Below are 21,009 nucleotides of genomic sequence, written 5' to 3' on the forward strand. Positions count from 1 at the left end.
CGACCACGACGAGACTCGAACTCGCAATCTTCTGATTCGAAGTCAGACGCCTTAACCATTAGGCCACGCGGCCGTCTGTATTAACAGGTTTAGAATAATATATATATTTCATAAAATAAATTACGCGTGTGGGCGTGTTTGTTGCTTGAGGAGTAACTGAGAGAAGTACTCCGCTTGTGAAAGGTTCCAGTCTCGTTCGGCAGCATTGATGTGTTGTGTTGAGCTGAGATCCAACAAAGAAAACTCCCTTTTCAAGCTTAGATTACATGTAATTGGTGGCGTGACTAAACGTTCATCTCTAGCACCGTATACCAACTAATTTCATTCTTTCTTCTTACCACTAAATCCATTAACATCAAGATTTACACACTACAAATCTATCGCTATCTACCTTTGTCTAAACTTTATAAAGCCAACATCCATGACTGTTCTCTCGTCCTCGCTGGTATTACCATACACAACTCTTATCTGTTTGCTTTCACCCACGCTAGAGACGTAGCTAGAGTGTCTGGCACGTGAGGCAGGCTTGATCCCATTTCCTCCTCGACTAGAGGCTTATACATGAGACCCAGAACGGTTGACCTTATAAAAGCGTCGCTCGGTGTGGACCACCCCTCTGACTTCACTACAACGGTATTACTGGCCTTTATATCCTATTTGGTCATTGTCCACTTTCCTATGTCTCTGACACCAACAATGTCTTTTGCTTATTGTTATTGCCCTCCAATTGCTTTCAAACCCGCCTGTAGTCCTACATAGTCAACCATTTTAACGATGAATTCCAGATTCTACAATTCTTTCTTCATTGAAGTACCATATTAGAACTTTTGACCCTTATGTCTCTGCATCTCACTGACCTGATCCCTCGCCTCCATTGCTTTTCTTTTTCCGATGAATTACACCATCTGATCACTTAGTTATAAGCAACTCAATTCTTTCAACTTCTACATTATCTACAAACGTTGATTAAAATGCAGCAAATAAGTTGCGGAATGCATTCACGTTTTTAATTTTAATAAAATGTCTAAAAGAAAAGCTTCTCCGCATGTGCACAAACACACACACACACACACACACACACACACACACACACACACACAACTCTTATCTGTTTGCTTTCACCCACGCTAGAGACGTAGCTAGAGTGTCTGGCACGTGAGGCAGGCTTGATCCCATTTCCTCCTCGACTAGAGGCTTATACATGAGACCCAGAACGGTTGACCTTATAAAAGCGTCGCTCGGTGTGGACCACCCCTCTGACTTCACTACAACGGTATTACTGGCCTTTATATCCTATTTGGTCATTGTCCACTTTCCTATGTCTCTGACACCAACAATGTCTTTTGCTTATTGTTATTGCCCTCCAATTGCTTTCAAACCCGCCTGTAGTCCTACATAGTCAACCATTTTAACGATGAATTCCAGATTCTACAATTCTTTCTTCATTGAAGTACCATATTAGAACTTTTGACCCTTATGTCTCTGCATCTCACTGACCTGATCCCTCGCCTCCATTGCTTTTCTTTTTCCGATGAATTACACCATCTGATCACTTAGTTATAAGCAACTCACTTCTTTCAACTTCTACATTATCTACAAACGTTGATTAAAATGCAGCAAATAAGTTGCGGAATGCACTCACGGTTTTAATTTTAATAAAATGTCTAAAAGAAAAGCTTCTCCGCATGTGCACAAACACACACACACACACACACACACACACACACGCACACACACACACACACACATTTTAAAACAGGTAGTAAAGCTGGCCACGTGGCCTAATGGATAGGGCGTCTGACTTCGAATCAAAAGATGGCGAGGTCGTGTCTCGTCGTGGTCGGCCAATTTCTTTTATTGCAGAATCTCTGATTAATTTGGTAATTAGATTACTGTTATATGTTGCACGTCTATAATTACTTTCTATTTTTGTTCTGCAAACCATGAGAAGATTTTCTAATCTTGGGACCAGCTATTCCGAAGACGAATTTGTTGTCATTGTTTTTACCGATTAGCCGTATACTAACTTTGATTGTGAAGAATTGTGATCAAAATCTTTCGCTATGTCCAACATGACTTTTGTTCCGACGGTTTATCTTTTATTATATTACTCAACCTATTTAAATTATTTTATTTTAAAAGATAAACTAAGATGATACGTCGATTTGGTTGCTTAGAGATATCTACAGCAAGGATGAACGACACCATAGAAGGTCTCTCAATGATATGAAATACCACCTTTGTGACAAGGCTCGTGACCAAGATTATAAAGGTTGGGGGTTAAATTCCTGAATTGGGCGGCGCGTTGTGACCTTCATTAAAGCAGTTCATTTCCTGTTGCTCCAAGTTATTCAGCTGTAGCCTACAAGCCAAGTACTGATACAGCCGTTTCTTACTCCAACTGTCACATCCTTAATATTTCGCAGGATCAAAAGTGGGAGGACGAAGATGGTATCTATGTATAGCCATAACTAAATAGTCCCCTAACATTATGAGCAAAAGTTCTGTACATATTATGAAACTATAGTGGGTCGAGAGTGAACTTTCGAGGTACCACTTCAGCGAGTAGTTAAAAAGAATGAAAAAATGACTCGATCACGGCGAGACTCGAGCTTTCAATCTACTCATTCGAAGTTAGACGCCTTATCTATTGGGCTAAGCGGCAGACATATTTGCACTTTAGCCTGTAGCCTACAAGTCAAGTACTGATGCGGCCGTTCTACAAGTGTTACATCCTTAATGCCCCACAAGGTCAAGTGCGAGCGGACGGAGATGGTGTCTATGAATGGCCACAACTAAATAGGCCCCTAACAGGATGAGCGGAGGTACCGTAGTACCACTTTAGCGAAAGGTTTATAAAAGAAAAAGAATTTCGACCACGACGAGACTCGAACTCGCAATCTTCTGATTCGAAGTCAGACGCCTTATCCATTAGGCCACGCGGCCGTCGGTGTCAGCAGGTTTAGAATAATATATATATTTCATAAAATAAATTACGCATGTGGGCGTGTTTGTTGCTTGAGGAGTAACTGAGAGAAGTACTCCGCTTGTGAAATATTCCAAATGTTTCGGCCGCTATACACTTAGTAGACACTAGTCACAGACTCGGGTCTCTACCGAGTGTTTTCTCCGCTGGACAAAGTTACAATTCTTTTCCCATAACAGGAAAAGTCACTACCATATCACCGATCAATATGCCAAACTCGGCTGACACCAGTCTCGTTCGGCAGCATTGATGTGTTGTGTTGAGCTGAGATCCAACAAAGAAAACTCCCTTTTCAAGCTTAGATTACATGTAATTGGTGGCGTGACTAAACGTTCATCTCTAGCACCGTATACCAACTAATTTCATTCTTTCTTCTTACCACTAAATCCATTAACATCAAGATTTACACACTACAAATCTATCGCTATCTACCTCACGTCTAAACTTTATAAAGCCAACAACCATGACTTTTCTCTCGTCCTCGCTGTTATTACCTCACAAAACTCTTATCTGTTTACTTTCACCCACGCTAGGGACGTAGCTAGAGTGTCTGGCACGTGAGGCAGGCTTGATCCCATTTCCTCCTCGACTAGAGGCTTATACATGAGACCCAGAACGGTTGACCTTATAAAAGCGTCTCTCGGTGTGGACCACCCCTCTGACTTCACTACAACGACATTACTGGCCTTTATATCCTATTTGGTCATTGTCCACTTTCCTATGTCTCTGACACCAACAATGTCTTTTGCTTATTGTTATTGCCCTCCAATTGCTTTCAAACCCGCCTGTAGTCCTACATAGTCAACCATTTTAACGATGAATTCCAGATTCTACAATTCTTTCTTCATTGAAGTACCATATTAGAAATTTTGACCCTTATGTCTCTGCATCTCACTGACCTGATCCCTCGCCTCCATTGCTTTTCTTTTTCCGATGAATTACACCATCTGATCACTTAGTTATAAGCAACTCACTTCTTTCAACTTCTACATTATCTACAAACGTTGATTAAAATGCAGCAAATAAGTTGCGGAATGCACTCACGTTTTTAATTTTAATAAAATGTCTAAAAGAAAAGCTTCTCCGCATGTGCACAAACACACACACACACACACACACACACACACACACACACACACACACATTGTAAAACAGGTAGTCAGGCTGGCCACGTGGCCTAATGGATAGGGCGTCTGACTTCGAATCAAAAGATGGCGCGATTGTGTCTCGTCGTGGTCGGCCAATTTCTTTTATTGCAGAATCTCTGATTAATTTGGTAATTAGATTACTGTTATATGTTGCACGTCTATAATTACTTTCTATTTTTGTTCTGCAAACCGTGAGAAGATCTTCTAATCTTGGGACCAGCTCTTCCGAAGACGAATTTGTTGTCATTGTTTTTACCGATTAGCCGTATACTAACTTTGATTGTGAAGAATTGTGATCAAAATCTTTCGCTATGTCCAACATGACTTTTGTTCCGACGGTTTATCTTTGATTATATTACTCAACCTATTTAAATTATTTTATTTTAAAAGATAAACTAAGATGATACGTCGATTTGGTTGCTTAGAGATATCTACAGCAATCATGAACGACACCATTGAAGGTCTCTCAATGATATGAAATGCCACCTTTGTGACAAGGCTCGTGACCAAGATTATAAAGGTTGGGGGTTAAATTCCTGAATTGGGCGGCGCGTTGTGACCTTCATTAAAGCAGTTCATTTCCTGTTGCTCCAAGTTATTCAGCTGTAGCCTACAAGCCAAGTACTGATACAGCCGTTTCTTACTCCAACTGTCACATCCTTAATATTTCGCAGGATCAAAAGTGGGAGGACGAAGATGGTATCTATGTATAGCCATAACTAAATAGTCCCCTAACATTATGAGCAAAAGTTCTGTACATATTATGAAACTATAGTGGGTCGAGAGTGAACTTTCGAGGTACCACTTCAGCGAGTAGTTAAAAAGAAAGAAAAAATGACTCGATCACGGCGAGACTCGAGCTTTCAATCTACTCATTCGAAGTTAGACGCCTTATCTATTGGGCTAAGCGGCAGACATATTTGCACTTTAGCCTGTAGCCTACAAGTCAAGTACTGATGCGGCCGTTCTACAACTGTTACATCCTTAATGCTCCACAAGGTCAAGGGCGAGCGGACGGAGATGGTGTCTATGAATGGCCACAACTAAATAAGCCCCTAACAGGATGAGCGGAGGTACCGTAGTACCACTTTAGCGAAAGGTTTATAAAAGAAAAAGAATTTCGACCACGACGAGACTCGAACTCGCAATCTTCTGATTCGAAGTCAGACGCCTTATCCATTAGGCCACGCGGCCGTCTGTATTTACAGGTTTAGAATAATATATATATTTCATAAAATAAATTACGCGTGTGGGCGTGTTTGTTGCTTGAGGAGTAACTGAGAGAAGTACTCCGCTTGTGAAAGGTTCCAGTCTCGTTCGGCAGCATTGATGTGTTGTGTTGAGCTGAGATCCAACAAAGAAAACTCCCTTTTCAAGCTTAGATTACATGTAATTGGTGGCGTGACTAAACGTTCATCTCTAGCACCGTATACCAACTAATTTCATTCTTTCTTCTTACCACTAAATCCATTAACATCAAGATTTACACACTACAAATCTATCGCTATCTACCTTTGTCTAAACTTTATAAAGCCAACATCCATGACTGTTCTCTCGTCCTCGCTGGTATTACCATACACAACTCTTATCTGTTTGCTTTCACCCACGCTAGAGACGTAGCTAGAGTGTCTGGCACGTGAGGCAGGCTTGATCCCATTTCCTCCTCGACTAGAGGCTTATACATGAGACCCAGAACGGTTGACCTTATAAAAGCGTCGCTCGGTGTGGACCACCCCTCTGACTTCACTACAACGGTATTACTGGCCTTTATATCCTATTTGGTCATTGTCCACTTTCCTATGTCTCTGACACCAACAATGTCTTTTGCTTATTGTTATTGCCCTCCAATTGCTTTCAAACCCGCCTGTAGTCCTACATAGTCAACCATTTTAACGATGAATTCCAGATTCTACAATTCTTTCTTCATTGAAGTACCATATTAGAACTTTTGACCCTTATGTCTCTGCATCTCACTGGCCTGATCCCTCGCCTCCATTGCTTTTCTTTTTCCGATGAATTACACCATCTGATCACTTAGTTATAAGCAACTCAATTCTTTCAACTTCTACATTATCTACAAACGTTGATTAAAATGCAGCAAATAAGTTGCGGAATGCACTCACGGTTTTAATTTTAATAAAATGTCTAAAAGAAAAGCTTCTCCGCATGTGCACAAACACACACACACACACACACACACACGCACACACACACACACACACACACACACACACACACACACACACATTTTAAAACAGGTAGTAAAAAGAAAGAAAAAATGACTCGATCACGGCGAGACTCGAGCTTTCAATCTACTCATTCGAAGTTAGACGCCTTATCTATTGGGCTAAGCGGCAGACATATTTGCACTTTAGCCTGTAGCCTACAAGTCAAGTACTGATGCGGCCGTTCTACAACTGTTACATCCTTAATGCTCCACAAGGTCAAGGGCGAGCGGACGGAGATGGTGTCTATGAATGGCCACAACTAACTAGGCCCCTAACAGGATGAGTGGAGGTACCGTAGTACCACTTTAGCGAAAGGTTTATAAAAGAAAAAGAATTTCGACCACGACGAGACTCGAACTCGCAATCTTCTGATTCGAAGTCAGACGCCTTATCCATTAGGCCACGCGGCCGTCTGTATTTACATGTTTAGAATAATATATATATTTCATAAAATAAATTACGTATGTCCGTGTTTGTTGCTTGAGGAGTAACTGAGAGAAGTACTCCGCTTGTGAAAGGTTCCGAATGTTTCGGCCGCTATACACTTAGTAGACACTAGTCACAGACTCGGGTCTCTACCGAGTGTTTTCTCCGCTGGACAAAGTTACAATTCTTTTCCCATAACAGGAAAAGTCACTACCATATCACCGATCAATATGCCAAACTCGGCTGACACCAGTCTCGTTCGGCAGCATTGATGTGTTGTGTTGAGCTGAGATCCAACAAAGAAAACTCCCTTTTCAAGCTTAGATTACATGTAATTGGTGGCGTGACTAAACGTTCATCTCTAGCACCGTATACCAACTAATTTCATTCTTTCTTCTTACCACTAAATCCATTAACATCAAGATTTACACACTACAAATCTATCGCTATCTACCTCACGTCTAAACTTTATAAAGCCAACAACCATGACTGTTCTCTCGTCCTCGCTGTTATTACCTCACAAAACTCTTATCTGTTTACTTTCACCCACGCTAGGGACGTAGCTAGAGTGTCTGGCACGTGAGGCAGGCTTGATCCCATTTCCTCCTCGACTAGAGGCTTATACATGAGACCCAGAACGGTTGACCTTATAAAAGCGTCGCTCGGTGTGGACCACCCCTCTGACTTCACTACAACGGTATTACTGGCCTTTATATCCTATTTGGTCATTGTCCACTTTCCTATGTCTCTGACACCAACAATGTCTTTTGCTTATTGTTATTGCCCTCCAATTGCTTTCAAACCCGCCTGTAGTCCTACATAGTCAACCATTTTAACGATGAATTCCAGATTCTACAATTCTTTCTTCATTGAAGTACCATATTAGAACTTTTGACCCTTATGTCTCTGCATCTCACTGACCTGATCCCTCGCCTCCATTGCTTTTCTTTTTCCGATGAATTACACCATCTGATCACTTAGTTATAAGCAACTCACTTCTTTCAACTTCTACATTATCTACAAACGTTGATTAAAATGCAGCAAATAAGTTGCGGAATGCACTCACGGTTTTAATTTTAATAAAATGTATAAAAGAAAAGCTTCTCCGCATGTGCACAAACACACACACACACACACACACACACACACACGCACACACACACACACACACATTTTAAAACAGGTAGTAAAGCTGGCCACGTGGCCTAATGGATAGGGCGTCTGACTTCGAATCAAAAGATGGCGAGGTCGTGTCTCGTCGTGGTCGGCCAATTTCTTTTATTGCAGAATCTCTGATTAATTTGGTAATTAGATTACTGTTATATGTTGCACGTCTATAATTACTTTCTATTTTTGTTCTGCAAACCATGAGAAGATTTTCTAATCTTGGGACCAGCTATTCCGAAGACGAATTTGTTGTCATTGTTTTTACCGATTAGCCGTATACTAACTTTGATTGTGAAGAATTGTGATCAAAATCTTTCGCTATGTCCAACAAGACTTTTGTTCCGACGGTTTATCTTTTATTATATTACTCAACCTATTTAAATTATTTTATTTTAAAAGATAAACTAAGATGATACGTCGATTTGGTTGCTTAGAGATATCTACAGCAAGGATGAACGACACCATAGAAGGTCTCTCAATGATATGAAATACCACCTTTGTGACAAGGCTCGTGACCAAGATTATAAAGGTTGGGGGTTAAATTCCTGAATTGGGCGGCGCGTTGTGACCTTCATTAAAGCAGTTCATTTCCTGTTGCTCCAAGTTATTCAGCTGTAGCCTACAAGCCAAGTACTGATACAGCCGTTTCTTACTCCAACTGTCACATCCTTAATATTTCGCAGGATCAAAAGTGGGAGGACGAAGATGGTATCTATGTATAGCCATAACTAAATAGTCCCCTAACATTATGAGCAAAAGTTCTGTACATATTATGAAACTATAGTGGGTCGAGAGTGAACTTTCGAGGTACCACTTCAGCGAGTAGTTAAAAAGAATGAAAAAATGACTCGATCACGGCGAGACTCGAGCTTTCAATCTACTCATTCGAAGTTAGACGCCTTATCTATTGGGCTAAGCGGCAGACATATTTGCACTTTAGCCTGTAGCCTACAAGTCAAGTACTGATGCGGCCGTTCTACAAGTGTTACATCCTTAATGCCCCACAAGGTCAAGTGCGAGCGGACGGAGATGGTGTCTATGAATGGCCACAACTAAATAGGCCCCTAACAGGATGAGCGGAGGTACCGTAGTACCACTTTAGCGAAAGGTTTATAAAAGAAAAAGAATTTCGACCACGACGAGACTCGAACTCGCAATCTTCTGATTCGAAGTCAGACGCCTTATCCATTAGGCCACGCGGCCGTCGGTGTCAGCAGGTTTAGAATAATATATATATTTCATAAAATAAATTACGCATGTGGGCGTGTTTGTTGCTTGAGGAGTAACTGAGAGAAGTACTCCGCTTGTGAAATATTCCAAATGTTTCGGCCGCTATACACTTAGTAGACACTAGTCACAGACTCGGGTCTCTACCGAGTGTTTTCTCCGCTGGACAAAGTTACAATTCTTTTCCCATAACAGGAAAAGTCACTACCATATCACCGATCAATATGCCAAACTCGGCTGACACCAGTCTCGTTCGGCAGCATTGATGTGTTGTGTTGAGCTGAGATCCAACAAAGAAAACTCCCTTTTCAAGCTTAGATTACATGTAATTGGTGGCGTGACTAAACGTTCATCTCTAGCACCGTATACCAACTAATTTCATTCTTTCTTCTTACCACTAAATCCATTAACATCAAGATTTACACACTACAAATCTATCGCTATCTACCTCACGTCTAAACTTTATAAAGCCAACAACCATGACTGTTCTCTCGTCCTCGCTGTTATTACCTCACAAAACTCTTATCTGTTTACTTTCACCCACGCTAGGGACGTAGCTAGAGTGTCTGGCACGTGAGGCAGGCTTGATCCCATTTCCTCCTCGACTAGAGGCTTATACATGAGACCCAGAACGGTTGACCTTATAAAAGCGTCTCTCGGTGTGGACCACCCCTCTGACTTCACTACAACGACATTACTGGCCTTTATATCCTATTTGGTCATTGTCCACTTTCCTATGTCTCTGACACCAACAATGTCTTTTGCTTATTGTTATTGCCCTCCAATTGCTTTCAAACCCGCCTGTAGTCCTACATAGTCAACCATTTTAACGATGAATTCCAGATTCTACAATTCTTTCTTCATTGAAGTACCATATTAGAAATTTTGACCCTTATGTCTCTGCATCTCACTGACCTGATCCCTCGCCTCCATTGCTTTTCTTTTTCCGATGAATTACACCATCTGATCACTTAGTTATAAGCAACTCACTTCTTTCAACTTCTACATTATCTACAAACGTTGATTAAAATGCAGCAAATAAGTTGCGGAATGCACTCACGTTTTTAATTTTAATAAAATGTCTAAAAGAAAAGCTTCTCCGCATGTGCACAAACACACACACACACACACACACACACACACACACACACACACACACACACATTGTAAAACAGGTAGTCAGGCTGGCCACGTGGCCTAATGGATAGGGCGTCTGACTTCGAATCAAAAGATGGCGCGATTGTGTCTCGTCGTGGTCGGCCAATTTCTTTTATTGCAGAATCTCTGATTAATTTGGTAATTAGATTACTGTTATATGTTGCACGTCTATAATTACTTTCTATTTTTGTTCTGCAAACCGTGAGAAGATCTTCTAATCTTGGGACCAGCTCTTCCGAAGACGAATTTGTTGTCATTGTTTTTACCGATTAGCCGTATACTAACTTTGATTGTGAAGAATTGTGATCAAAATCTTTCGCTATGTCCAACATGACTTTTGTTCCGACGGTTTATCTTTGATTATATTACTCAACCTATTTAAATTATTTTATTTTAAAAGATAAACTAAGATGATACGTCGATTTGGTTGCTTAGAGATATCTACAGCAATCATGAACGACACCATTGAAGGTCTCTCAATGATATGAAATGCCACCTTTGTGACAAGGCTCGTGACCAAGATTATAAAGGTTGGGGGTTAAATTCCTGAATTGGGCGGCGCGTTGTGACCTTCATTAAAGCAGTTCATTTCCTGTTGCTCCAAGTTATTCAGCTGTAGCCTACAAGCCAAGTACTGATACAGCCGTTTCTTACTCCAACTGTCACATCCTTAATATTTCGCAGGATCAAAAGTGGGAGGACGAAGATGGTATCTATGTATAGCCATAACTAAATAGTCCCCTAACATTATGAGCAAAAGTTCTGTACATATTATGAAACTATAGTGGGTCGAGAGTGAACTTTCGAGGTACCACTTCAGCGAGTAGTTAAAAAGAAAGAAAAAATGACTCGATCACGGCGAGACTCGAGCTTTCAATCTACTCATTCGAAGTTAGACGCCTTATCTATTGGGCTAAGCGGCAGACATATTTGCACTTTAGCCTGTAGCCTACAAGTCAAGTACTGATGCGGCCGTTCTACAACTGTTACATCCTTAATGCTCCACAAGGTCAAGGGCGAGCGGACGGAGATGGTGTCTATGAATGGCCACAACTAAATAAGCCCCTAACAGGATGAGCGGAGGTACCGTAGTACCACTTTAGCGAAAGGTTTATAAAAGAAAAAGAATTTCGACCACGACGAGACTCGAACTCGCAATCTTCTGATTCGAAGTCAGACGCCTTATCCATTAGGCCACGCGGCCGTCTGTATTAACAGGTTTAGAATAATATATATATTTCATAAAATAAATTACGCGTGTGGGCGTGTTTGTTGCTTGAGGAGTAACTGAGAGAAGTACTCCGCTTGTGAAAGGTTCCAGTCTCGTTCGGCAGCATTGATGTGTTGTGTTGAGCTGAGATCCAACAAAGAAAACTCCCTTTTCAAGCTTAGATTACATGTAATTGGTGGCGTGACTAAACGTTCATCTCTAGCACCGTATACCAACTAATTTCATTCTTTCTTCTTACCACTAAATCCATTAACATCAAGATTTACACACTACAAATCTATCGCTATCTACCTTTGTCTAAACTTTATAAAGCCAACATCCATGACTGTTCTCTCGTCCTCGCTGGTATTACCATACACAACTCTTATCTGTTTGCTTTCACCCACGCTAGAGACGTAGCTAGAGTGTCTGGCACGTGAGGCAGGCTTGATCCCATTTCCTCCTCGACTAGAGGCTTATACATGAGACCCAGAACGGTTGACCTTATAAAAGCGTCGCTCGGTGTGGACCACCCCTCTGACTTCACTACAACGGTATTACTGGCCTTTATATCCTATTTGGTCATTGTCCACTTTCCTATGTCTCTGACACCAACAATGTCTTTTGCTTATTGTTATTGCCCTCCAATTGCTTTCAAACCCGCCTGTAGTCCTACATAGTCAACCATTTTAACGATGAATTCCAGATTCTACAATTCTTTCTTCATTGAAGTACCATATTAGAACTTTTGACCCTTATGTCTCAGCATCTCACTGACCTGATCCCTCGCCTCCATTGCTTTTCTTTTTCCGATGAATTACACCATCTGATCACTTAGTTATAAGCAACTCAATTCTTTCAACTTCTACATTATCTACAAACGTTGATTAAAATGCAGCAAATAAGTTGCGGAATGCATTCACGTTTTTAATTTTAATAAAATGTCTAAAAGAAAAGCTTCTCCGCATGTGCACAAACACACACACACACACACACACACACACACATTGTAAAACAGGTAGTCAGGCTGGCCACGTAGCCTAATGGATAGGGCGTCTGACTTCGAATCAAAAGATGGCGAGATTGTGTCTCGTCGTGGTCGTCCAATTTCTTTTATTGCAGAATCTCTGATTAATTTGGTAATTAGATTACTGTTATATGTTGCACGTCTATAATTACTTTCTATTTTTGTTCTGCAAACCATGAGAAGATCTTCTAATCTTGGGACCAGCTCTTCCGAAGACGAATTTGTTGTCATTGTTTTTACCGATTAGCCGTATACTAACTTTGATTGTGAAGAATTGTGATCAAAATCTTTCGCTATGTCCAACATGACTTTTGTTCCGACGGTTTATCTTTTATTATATTACTCAACCTATTTAAATTATTTTATTTTAAAAGATAAACTAAGATGATACGTCGATTTGGTTGCTTAGAGATATCTACAGCAAGGATGAACGACACCATAGAAGGGCTCTCAATGATATGAAATACCACCTTTGTGACAAGGCTCGTGACCAAGATTATAAAGGTTGGGGGTTAAATTCCTGAATTGGGCGGCGCGTTGTCACCTTCATTAAAGCAGTTCATTTCCTGTTGCTCCAAGTTATTCAGCTGTAGCCTACAAGCCAAGTACTGATACAGCCGTTTCTTACTCCAACTGTCACATCCTTAATATTTCGCAGGATCAAAAGTGGGAGGACGAAGATGGTATCTATGTATAGCCATAACTAAATAGTCCCCTAACATTATGAGCAAAAGTTCTGTACATATTATGAAACTATAGTGGGTCGAGAGTGAACTTTCGAGGTACCACTTCAGCGAGTAGTTAAAAAGAAAGAAAAAATGACTCGATCACGGCGAGACTCGAGCTTTCAATCTACTCATTCGAAGTTAGACGCCTTATCTATTGGGCTAAGCGGCAGACATATTTGCACTTTAGCCTGTAGCCTACAAGTCAAGTACTGATGCGGCCGTTCTACAACTGTTACATCCTTAATGCTCCACAAGGTCAAGGGCGAGCGGACGGAGATGGTGTCTATGAATGGCAACAACTAAATAGGCCCCTAACAGGATGAGCGGAGGTACCGTAGTACCACTTTAGCGAAAGGTTTATAAAAGAAAAAGAATTTCGACCACGACGAGACTCGAACTCGCAATCTTCTGATTCGAAGTCAGACGCCTTATCCATTACGCCACGCGGCCGTCTGTATTAACAGGTTTAGAATAATATATATATTTCATAAAATAAATTACGCGTGTGGGCGTGTTTGTTGCTTGAGGAGTAACTGAGAGAAGTACTCCGCTTGTGAAAGGTTCCAGTCTCGTTCGGCAGCATTGATGTGTTGTGTTGAGCTGAGATCCAACAAAGAAAACTCCCTTTTCAAGCTTAGATTACATGTAATTGGTGGCGTGACTAAACGTTCATCTCTAGCACCGTATACCAACTAATTTCATTCTTTCTTCTTACCACTAAATCCATTAACATCAAGATTTACACACTACAAATCTATCGCTATCTACCTTTGTCTAAACTTTATAAAGCCAACATCCATGACTGTTCTCTCGTCCTCGCTGGTATTACCATACACAACTCTTATCTGTTTGCTTTCACCCACGCTAGAGACGTAGCTAGAGTGTCTGGCACGTGAGGCAGGCTTGATCCCATTTCCTCCTCGACTAGAGGCTTATACATGAGACCCAGAACGGTTGACCTTATAAAAGCGTCGCTCGGTGTGGACCACCCCTCTGACTTCACTACAACGGTATTACTGGCCTTTATATCCTATTTGGTCATTGTCCACTTTCCTATGTCTCTGACACCAACAATGTCTTTTGCTTATTGTTATTGCCCTCCAATTGCTTTCAAACCCGCCTGTAGTCCTACATAGTCAACCATTTTAACGATGAATTCCAGATTCTACAATTCTTTCTTCATTGAAGTACCATATTAGAACTTTTGACCCTTATGTCTCAGCATCTCACTGACCTGATCCCTCGCCTCCATTGCTTTTCTTTTTCCGATGAATTACACCATCTGATCACTTAGTTATAAGCAACTCAATTCTTTCAACTTCTACATTATCTACAAACGTTGATTAAAATGCAGCAAATAAGTTGCGGAATGCATTCACGTTTTTAATTTTAATAAAATGTCTAAAAGAAAAGCTTCTCCGCATGTGCACAAACACACACACACACACACACACACACATTGTAAAACAGGTAGTCAGGCTGGCCACGTGGCCTAATGGATAGGGCGTCTGACTTCGAATCAAAAGATGGCGAGATTGTGTCTCGTCGTGGTCGGCCAATTTCTTTTATTGCAGAATCTCTGATTAATTTGGTAATTAGATTACTGTTATATGTTGCACGTCTATAATTACTTTCTATTTTTGTTCTGCAAACCATGAGAAGATCTTCTAATCTTGGGACCAGCTCTTCCGAAGACGAATTTGTTGTCATTGTTTTTACCGATTAGCCGTATACTAACTTTAATTGTGAAGAATTGTGATCAAAATCTTTCGCTATGTCCAACATGACTTTTGTTCCGACGGTTTATCTTTGATTATATTACTCAACCTATTTAAATTATTTTATTTTAAAAGATAAACTAAGATGATACGTCGATTTGGTTGCTTAGAGATATCTACAGCAATCATGAACGACACCATTGAAGGTCTCTCAATGATATGAAATGCCACCTTTGTGACAAGGCTCGTGACCAAGATTATAAAGGTTGGGGGTTAAATTCCTGAATTGGGCGGCGCGTTGTGACCTTCATTAAAGCAGTTCATTTCCTGTTGCTCCAAGTTATTCAGCTGTAGCCTACAAGCCAAGTACTGATACAGCCGTTTCTTACTCCAACTGTCACATCCTTAATATTTCGCAGGATCAAAAGTGGGAGGACGAAGATGGTATCTATGTATAGCCATAACTAAATAGTCCCCTAACATTATGAGCAAAAGTTCTGTACATATTATGAAACTATAGTGGGTCGAGAGTGAACTTTCGAGGTACCACTTCAGCGAGTAGTTAAAAAGAAAGAAAAAATGACTCGATCACGGCGAGACTCGAGCTTTCAATCTACTCATTCGAAGTTAGACGCCTTATCTATTGGGCTAAGCGGCAGACATATTTGCACTTTAGCCTGTAGCCTACAAGTCAAGTACTGATGCGGCCGTTCTACAACTGTTACATCCTTAATGCTCCACAAGGTCAAGGGCGAGCGGACGGAGATGGTGTCTATGAATAGCCACAACTAACTAGGCCCCTAACAGGATGAGCGGAGGTACCGTAGTACCACTTTAGCGAAAGGTTTATAAAAGAAAAAGAATTTCGACCACGACGAGACTCGAATTCGCAATCTTCTGATTCGAAGTCAGACGCCTTATCCATTAGGCCACGCGGCCGTCTGTATTTACAAGTTTAGAATAATATATATATTTCATAAAATAAATTACGTATGTCCGTGTTTGTTGCTTGAGGAGTAACTGAGAGAAGTACTCCGCTTGTGAAAGGTTCCAAATGTTTCGGCCGCTATACACTTAGTAGACACTAGTCACAGACTCGGGTCTCTACCGAGTGTTTTCTCCGCTGGACAAAGTTACAATTCTTTTCCCATAACAGGAAAAGTCACTACCATATCACCGATCAATATGCCAAACTCGGCTGACACCAGTCTCGTTCGGCAGCATTGATGTGTTGTGTTGAGCTGAGATCCAACAAAGAAAACTCCCTTTTCAAGCTTAGATTACATGTAATTGGTGGCGTGACTAAACGTTCATCTCTAGCACCGTATACCAACTAATTTCATTCTTTCTTCTTACCACTAAATCCATTAACATCAAGATTTACACACTACAAATCTATCGCTATCTACCTCACGTCTAAACTTTATAAAGCCAACAACCATAACTGTTCTCTCGTCCTCGCTGTTATTACCTCACAAAACTCTTATCTGTTTACTTTCACCCACGCTAGGGACGTAGCTAGAGTGTCTGGCACGTGAGGCAGGCTTGATCCCATTTCCTCCTCGACTAGAGGCTTATACATGAGACCCAGAACGGTTGACCTTATAAAAGCGTCGCTCGGTGTGGACCACCCCTCTGACTTCACTACAACGGCATTACTGGCCTTTATATCCTATTTGGTCATTGTCCACTTTCCTATGTCTCTGACACCAACAATGTCTTTTGCTTATTGTTATTGCCCTCCAATTGCTTTCAAACCCGCCTGTAGTCCTACATAGTCAACCATTTTAACGATGAATTCCAGATTCTACAATTCTTTCTTCATTGAAGTACCATATTAGAACTTTTGACCCTTATGTCTCTGCATCTCACTGACCTGATCCCTCGCCTCCATTGCTTTTCTTTTTCCGATGAATTACACCATCTGATCACTTAGTTATAAGCAACTCACTTCTTTCAACTCCTACATTATCTACAAACGTTGATTAAAATGCAGCAAATAAGTTGCGGAATGCACTCACGGTTTTAATTTTAATAAAATGTCTAAAAGAAAAGCTTCTCCGCATGTGCACAAACACACACACACACACACACACACACACACACACACACACACACATTTTAAAACAGGTAGTAAAGCTGGCCACGTGGCCTAATGGATAGGGCGTCTGACTTCGAATCAAAAGATGGCGAGGTCGTGTCTCGTCGTGGTCGGCCAATTTCTTTTATTGCAGAATCTCTGATTAATTTGGTAATTAGATTACTGTTATATGTTGCACGTCTATAATTACTTTCTATTTTTGTTCTGCAAACCATGAGAAGATTTTCTAATCTTGGGACCAGCTATTCCGAAGACGAATTTGTTGTCATTGTTTTTACCGATTAGCCGTATACTAACTTTGATTGTGAAGAATTGTGATCAAAATCTTTCGCTATGTCCAACATGACTTTTGTTCCGACGGTTTATCTTTTATTATATTACTGAACCTATTTAAATTATTTTATTTTAAAAGATAAACTAAGATGATACGTCGATTTGGTTGCTTAGAGATATCTACAGCAAGGATGAACGACACCATAGAAGGGCTCTCAATGATATGAAATACCACCTTTGTGACAAGGCTCGTGACCAAGATTATAAAGGTTGGGGGTTAAATTCCTGAATTGGGCGGCGCGTTGTCACCTTCATTAAAGCAGTTCATTTCCTGTTGCTCCAAGTTATTCAGCTGTAGCCTACAAGCCAAGTACTGATACAGCCGTTTCTTACTCCAACTGTCACATCCTTAATATTTCGCAGGATCAAAAGTGGGAGGACGAAGATGGTATCTATGTATAGCCATAACTAAATAGTCCCCTAACATTATGAGCAAAAGTTCTGTACATATTATGAAACTATAGTGGGTCGAGAGTGAACTTTCGAGGTACCACTTCAGCGAGTAGTTAAAAAGAAAGAAAAAATGACTCGATCACGGCGAGACTCGAGCTTTCAATCTACTCATTCGAAGTTAGACGCCTTATCTATTGGGCTAAGCGGCAGACATATTTGCACTTTAGCCTGTAGCCTACAAGTCAAGTACTGATGCGGCCGTTCTACAACTGCTACATCCTTAATGCTCCACAAGGTCAAGGGCGAGCGGACGGAGATGGTGTCTATGAATGGCCACAACTAAATAGGCCCCTAACAGGATGAGCGGAGGTACCGTAGTACCACTTTAGCGAAAGGTTTATAAAAGGAAAAGAATTTCGACCACGACGAGACTCGAACTCGCAATCTTCTGATTCGAAGTCAGACGCCTTATCCATTAGGCCACGCGGCCATCTGTATTAACAGGTTTAGAATAATATATATATTTCATAAAATAAATTACGCATGTGGGCGTGTTTGTTGCTTGAGGAGTAACTGAGAGAAGTACTCCGCTTGTGAAAGGTTCCAAATGTTTCGGCCGCTATACACTTAGTAGACACTAGTCACAGACTCGGGTCTCTACCGAGTGTTTTCTCCGCTGGACAAAGTTACAATTCTTTTCCCATAACAGGAAAAGTCACTACCATATCACCGATCAATATGCCAAACTCGGCTGACACCAGTCTCGTTCGGCAGCATTGATGTGTTGTGTTGAGCTGAGATCCAACAAAGAAAACTCGCTTTTCAAGCTTAGATTACATGTAATTGGTGGCGTGACTAAACGTTCATCTCTAGCACCGTATACCAACTAATTTCATTCTTTCTTCTTACCACTAAATCCATTAACATCAAGATTTACACACTACAAATCTATCGCTATCTACCTCACGTCTAAACTTTATAAAGCCAACAACCATGACTGTTCTCTCGTCCTCGCTGTTATTACCTCACAAAACTCTTATCTGTTTACTTTCACCCACGCTAGGGACGTAGCTAGAGTGTCTGGCACGTGAGGCAGGCTTGATCCCATTTCCTCCTCGACTAGAGGCTTATACATGAGACCCAGAACGGTTGACCTTATAAAAGCGTCGCTCGGTGTGGACCACCCCTCTGACTTCACTACAACGGTATTACTGGCCTTTATATCCTATTTGGTCATTGTCCACTTTCCTATGTCTCTGACACCAACAATGTCTTTTGCTTATTGTTATTGCCCTCCAATTGCTTTCAAACCCGCCTGTAGTCCTACATAGTCAACCATTTTAACGATGAATTCCAGATTCTACAATTCTTTCTTCATTGAAGTACCATATTAGAACTTTTGACCCTTATGTCTCTGCATCTCACTGACCTGATCCCTCGCCTCCATTGCTTTTCTTTTTCCGATGAATTACACCATCTGATCACTTAGTTATAAGCAACTCAATTCTTTCAACTTCTACATTATCTACAAACGTTGATTAAAATGCAGCAAATAAGTTGCGGAATGCATTCACGTTTTTAATTTTAATAAAATGTCTAAAAGAAAAGCTTCTCCGCATGTGCACAAACACACACACACACACACACACACACACACACACACACACACACACACACACAACTCTTATCTGTTTGCTTTCACCCACGCTAGAGACGTAGCTAGAGTGTCTGGCACGTGAGGCAGGCTTGATCCCATTTCCTCCTCGACTAGAGGCTTATACATGAGACCCAGAACGGTTGACCTTATAAAAGCGTCGCTCGGTGTGGACCACCCCTCTGACTTCACTACAACGGTATTACTGGCCTTTATATCCTATTTGGTCATTGTCCACTTTCCTATGTCTCTGACACCAACAATGTCTTTTGCTTATTGTTATTGCCCTCCAATTGCTTTCAAACCCGCCTGTAGTCCTACATAGTCAACCATTTTAACGATGAATTCCAGATTCTACAATTCTTTCTTCATTGAAGTACCATATTAGAACTTTTGACCCTTATGTCTCTGCATCTCACTGGCCTGATCCCTCGCCTCCATTGCTTTTCTTTTTCCGATGAATTACACCATCTGATCACTTAGTTATAAGCAACTCAATTCTTTCAACTTCTACATTATCTACAAACGTTGATTAAAATGCAGCAAATAAGTTGCGGAATGCACTCACGGTTTTAATTTTAATAAAATGTCTAAAAGAAAAGCTTCTCCGCATGTGCACAAACACACACACACACACACACACACACACACACACACACACACACACACACACATTTTAAAACAGGTAGTAAAAAGAAAGAAAAAATGACTCGATCACGGCGAGACTCGAGCTTTCAATCTACTCATTCGAAGTTAGACGCCTTATCTATTGGGCTAAGCGGCAGACATATTTGCACTTTAGCCTGTAGCCTACAAGTCAAGTACTGATGCGGCCGTTCTACAACTGTTACATCCTTAATGCTCCACAAGGTCAAGGGCGAGCGGACGGAGATGGTGTCTATGAATGGCCACAACTAACTAGGCCCCTAACAGGATGAGTGGAGGTACCGTAGTACCACTTTAGCGAAAGGTTTATAAAAGAAAAAGAATTTCGACCACGACGAAACTCGAACTCGCAATCTTCTGATTCGAAGTCAGACGCCTTATCCATTAGGCCACGCGGCCGTCTGTATTTACATGTTTAGAATAATATATATATTTCATAAAATAAATTACGTATGTCCGTGTTTGTTGCTTGAGGAGTAACTGAGAGAAGTACTCCGCTTGTGAAAGGTTCCGAATGTTTCGGCCGCTATACACTTAGTAGACACTAGTCACAGACTCGGGTCTCTACCGAGTGTTTTCTCCGCTGGACAAAGTTACAATTCTTTTCCCATAACAGGAAAAGTCACTACCATATCACCGATCAATATGCCAAACTCGGCTGACACCAGTCTCGTTCGGCAGCATTGATGTGTTGTGTTGAGCTGAGATCCAACAAAGAAAACTCCCTTTTCAAGCTTAGATTACATGTAATTGGTGGCGTGACTAAACGTTCATCTCTAGCACCGTATACCAACTAATTTCATTCTTTCTTCTTACCACTAAATCCATTAACATCAAGA

General features: G+C 41.0%; 10 non-coding genes across 10 annotated transcripts; all 10 read right to left on the reverse strand.

Moving 5' to 3' along the window:
- On the reverse strand, positions 1–73 carry Trnar-ucg (transfer RNA arginine (anticodon UCG)). The gene has a single exon. It is a non-coding gene; the product is annotated as a tRNA-Arg (tRNA).
- A 2,800-nt stretch (positions 74–2,873) lies between these two features.
- Trnar-ucg (transfer RNA arginine (anticodon UCG)) lies at positions 2,874–2,946 on the reverse strand. The gene has a single exon. It is a non-coding gene; the product is annotated as a tRNA-Arg (tRNA).
- A 2,309-nt stretch (positions 2,947–5,255) lies between these two features.
- Trnar-ucg (transfer RNA arginine (anticodon UCG)) lies at positions 5,256–5,328 on the reverse strand. Its single transcript has one exon. It is a non-coding gene; the product is annotated as a tRNA-Arg (tRNA).
- Positions 5,329–6,699: 1,371 nt separating this feature from the next.
- On the reverse strand, positions 6,700–6,772 carry Trnar-ucg (transfer RNA arginine (anticodon UCG)). The gene has a single exon. It is a non-coding gene; the product is annotated as a tRNA-Arg (tRNA).
- A 2,313-nt stretch (positions 6,773–9,085) lies between these two features.
- Positions 9,086–9,158, reverse strand: Trnar-ucg (transfer RNA arginine (anticodon UCG)). Its single transcript has one exon. It is a non-coding gene; the product is annotated as a tRNA-Arg (tRNA).
- A 2,313-nt stretch (positions 9,159–11,471) lies between these two features.
- On the reverse strand, positions 11,472–11,544 carry Trnar-ucg (transfer RNA arginine (anticodon UCG)). Its single transcript has one exon. It is a non-coding gene; the product is annotated as a tRNA-Arg (tRNA).
- A 2,138-nt stretch (positions 11,545–13,682) lies between these two features.
- Positions 13,683–13,755, reverse strand: Trnar-ucg (transfer RNA arginine (anticodon UCG)). Its single transcript has one exon. It is a non-coding gene; the product is annotated as a tRNA-Arg (tRNA).
- A 2,134-nt stretch (positions 13,756–15,889) lies between these two features.
- On the reverse strand, positions 15,890–15,962 carry Trnar-ucg (transfer RNA arginine (anticodon UCG)). The gene has a single exon. It is a non-coding gene; the product is annotated as a tRNA-Arg (tRNA).
- Positions 15,963–18,267: 2,305 nt separating this feature from the next.
- Positions 18,268–18,340, reverse strand: Trnar-ucg (transfer RNA arginine (anticodon UCG)). The gene has a single exon. It is a non-coding gene; the product is annotated as a tRNA-Arg (tRNA).
- Positions 18,341–20,496: 2,156 nt separating this feature from the next.
- Trnar-ucg (transfer RNA arginine (anticodon UCG)) lies at positions 20,497–20,569 on the reverse strand. The gene has a single exon. It is a non-coding gene; the product is annotated as a tRNA-Arg (tRNA).
- Positions 20,570–21,009: the final 440 nt, after the last annotated feature.

The sequence above is a fragment of the Octopus bimaculoides genome, chromosome 1 (assembly GCF_046866305.1).
Source record: "Octopus bimaculoides isolate indiv1 chromosome 1, ASM4686630v1, whole genome shotgun sequence".
Taxonomy (NCBI): Eukaryota; Metazoa; Mollusca; class Cephalopoda; order Octopoda; family Octopodidae; genus Octopus; species Octopus bimaculoides.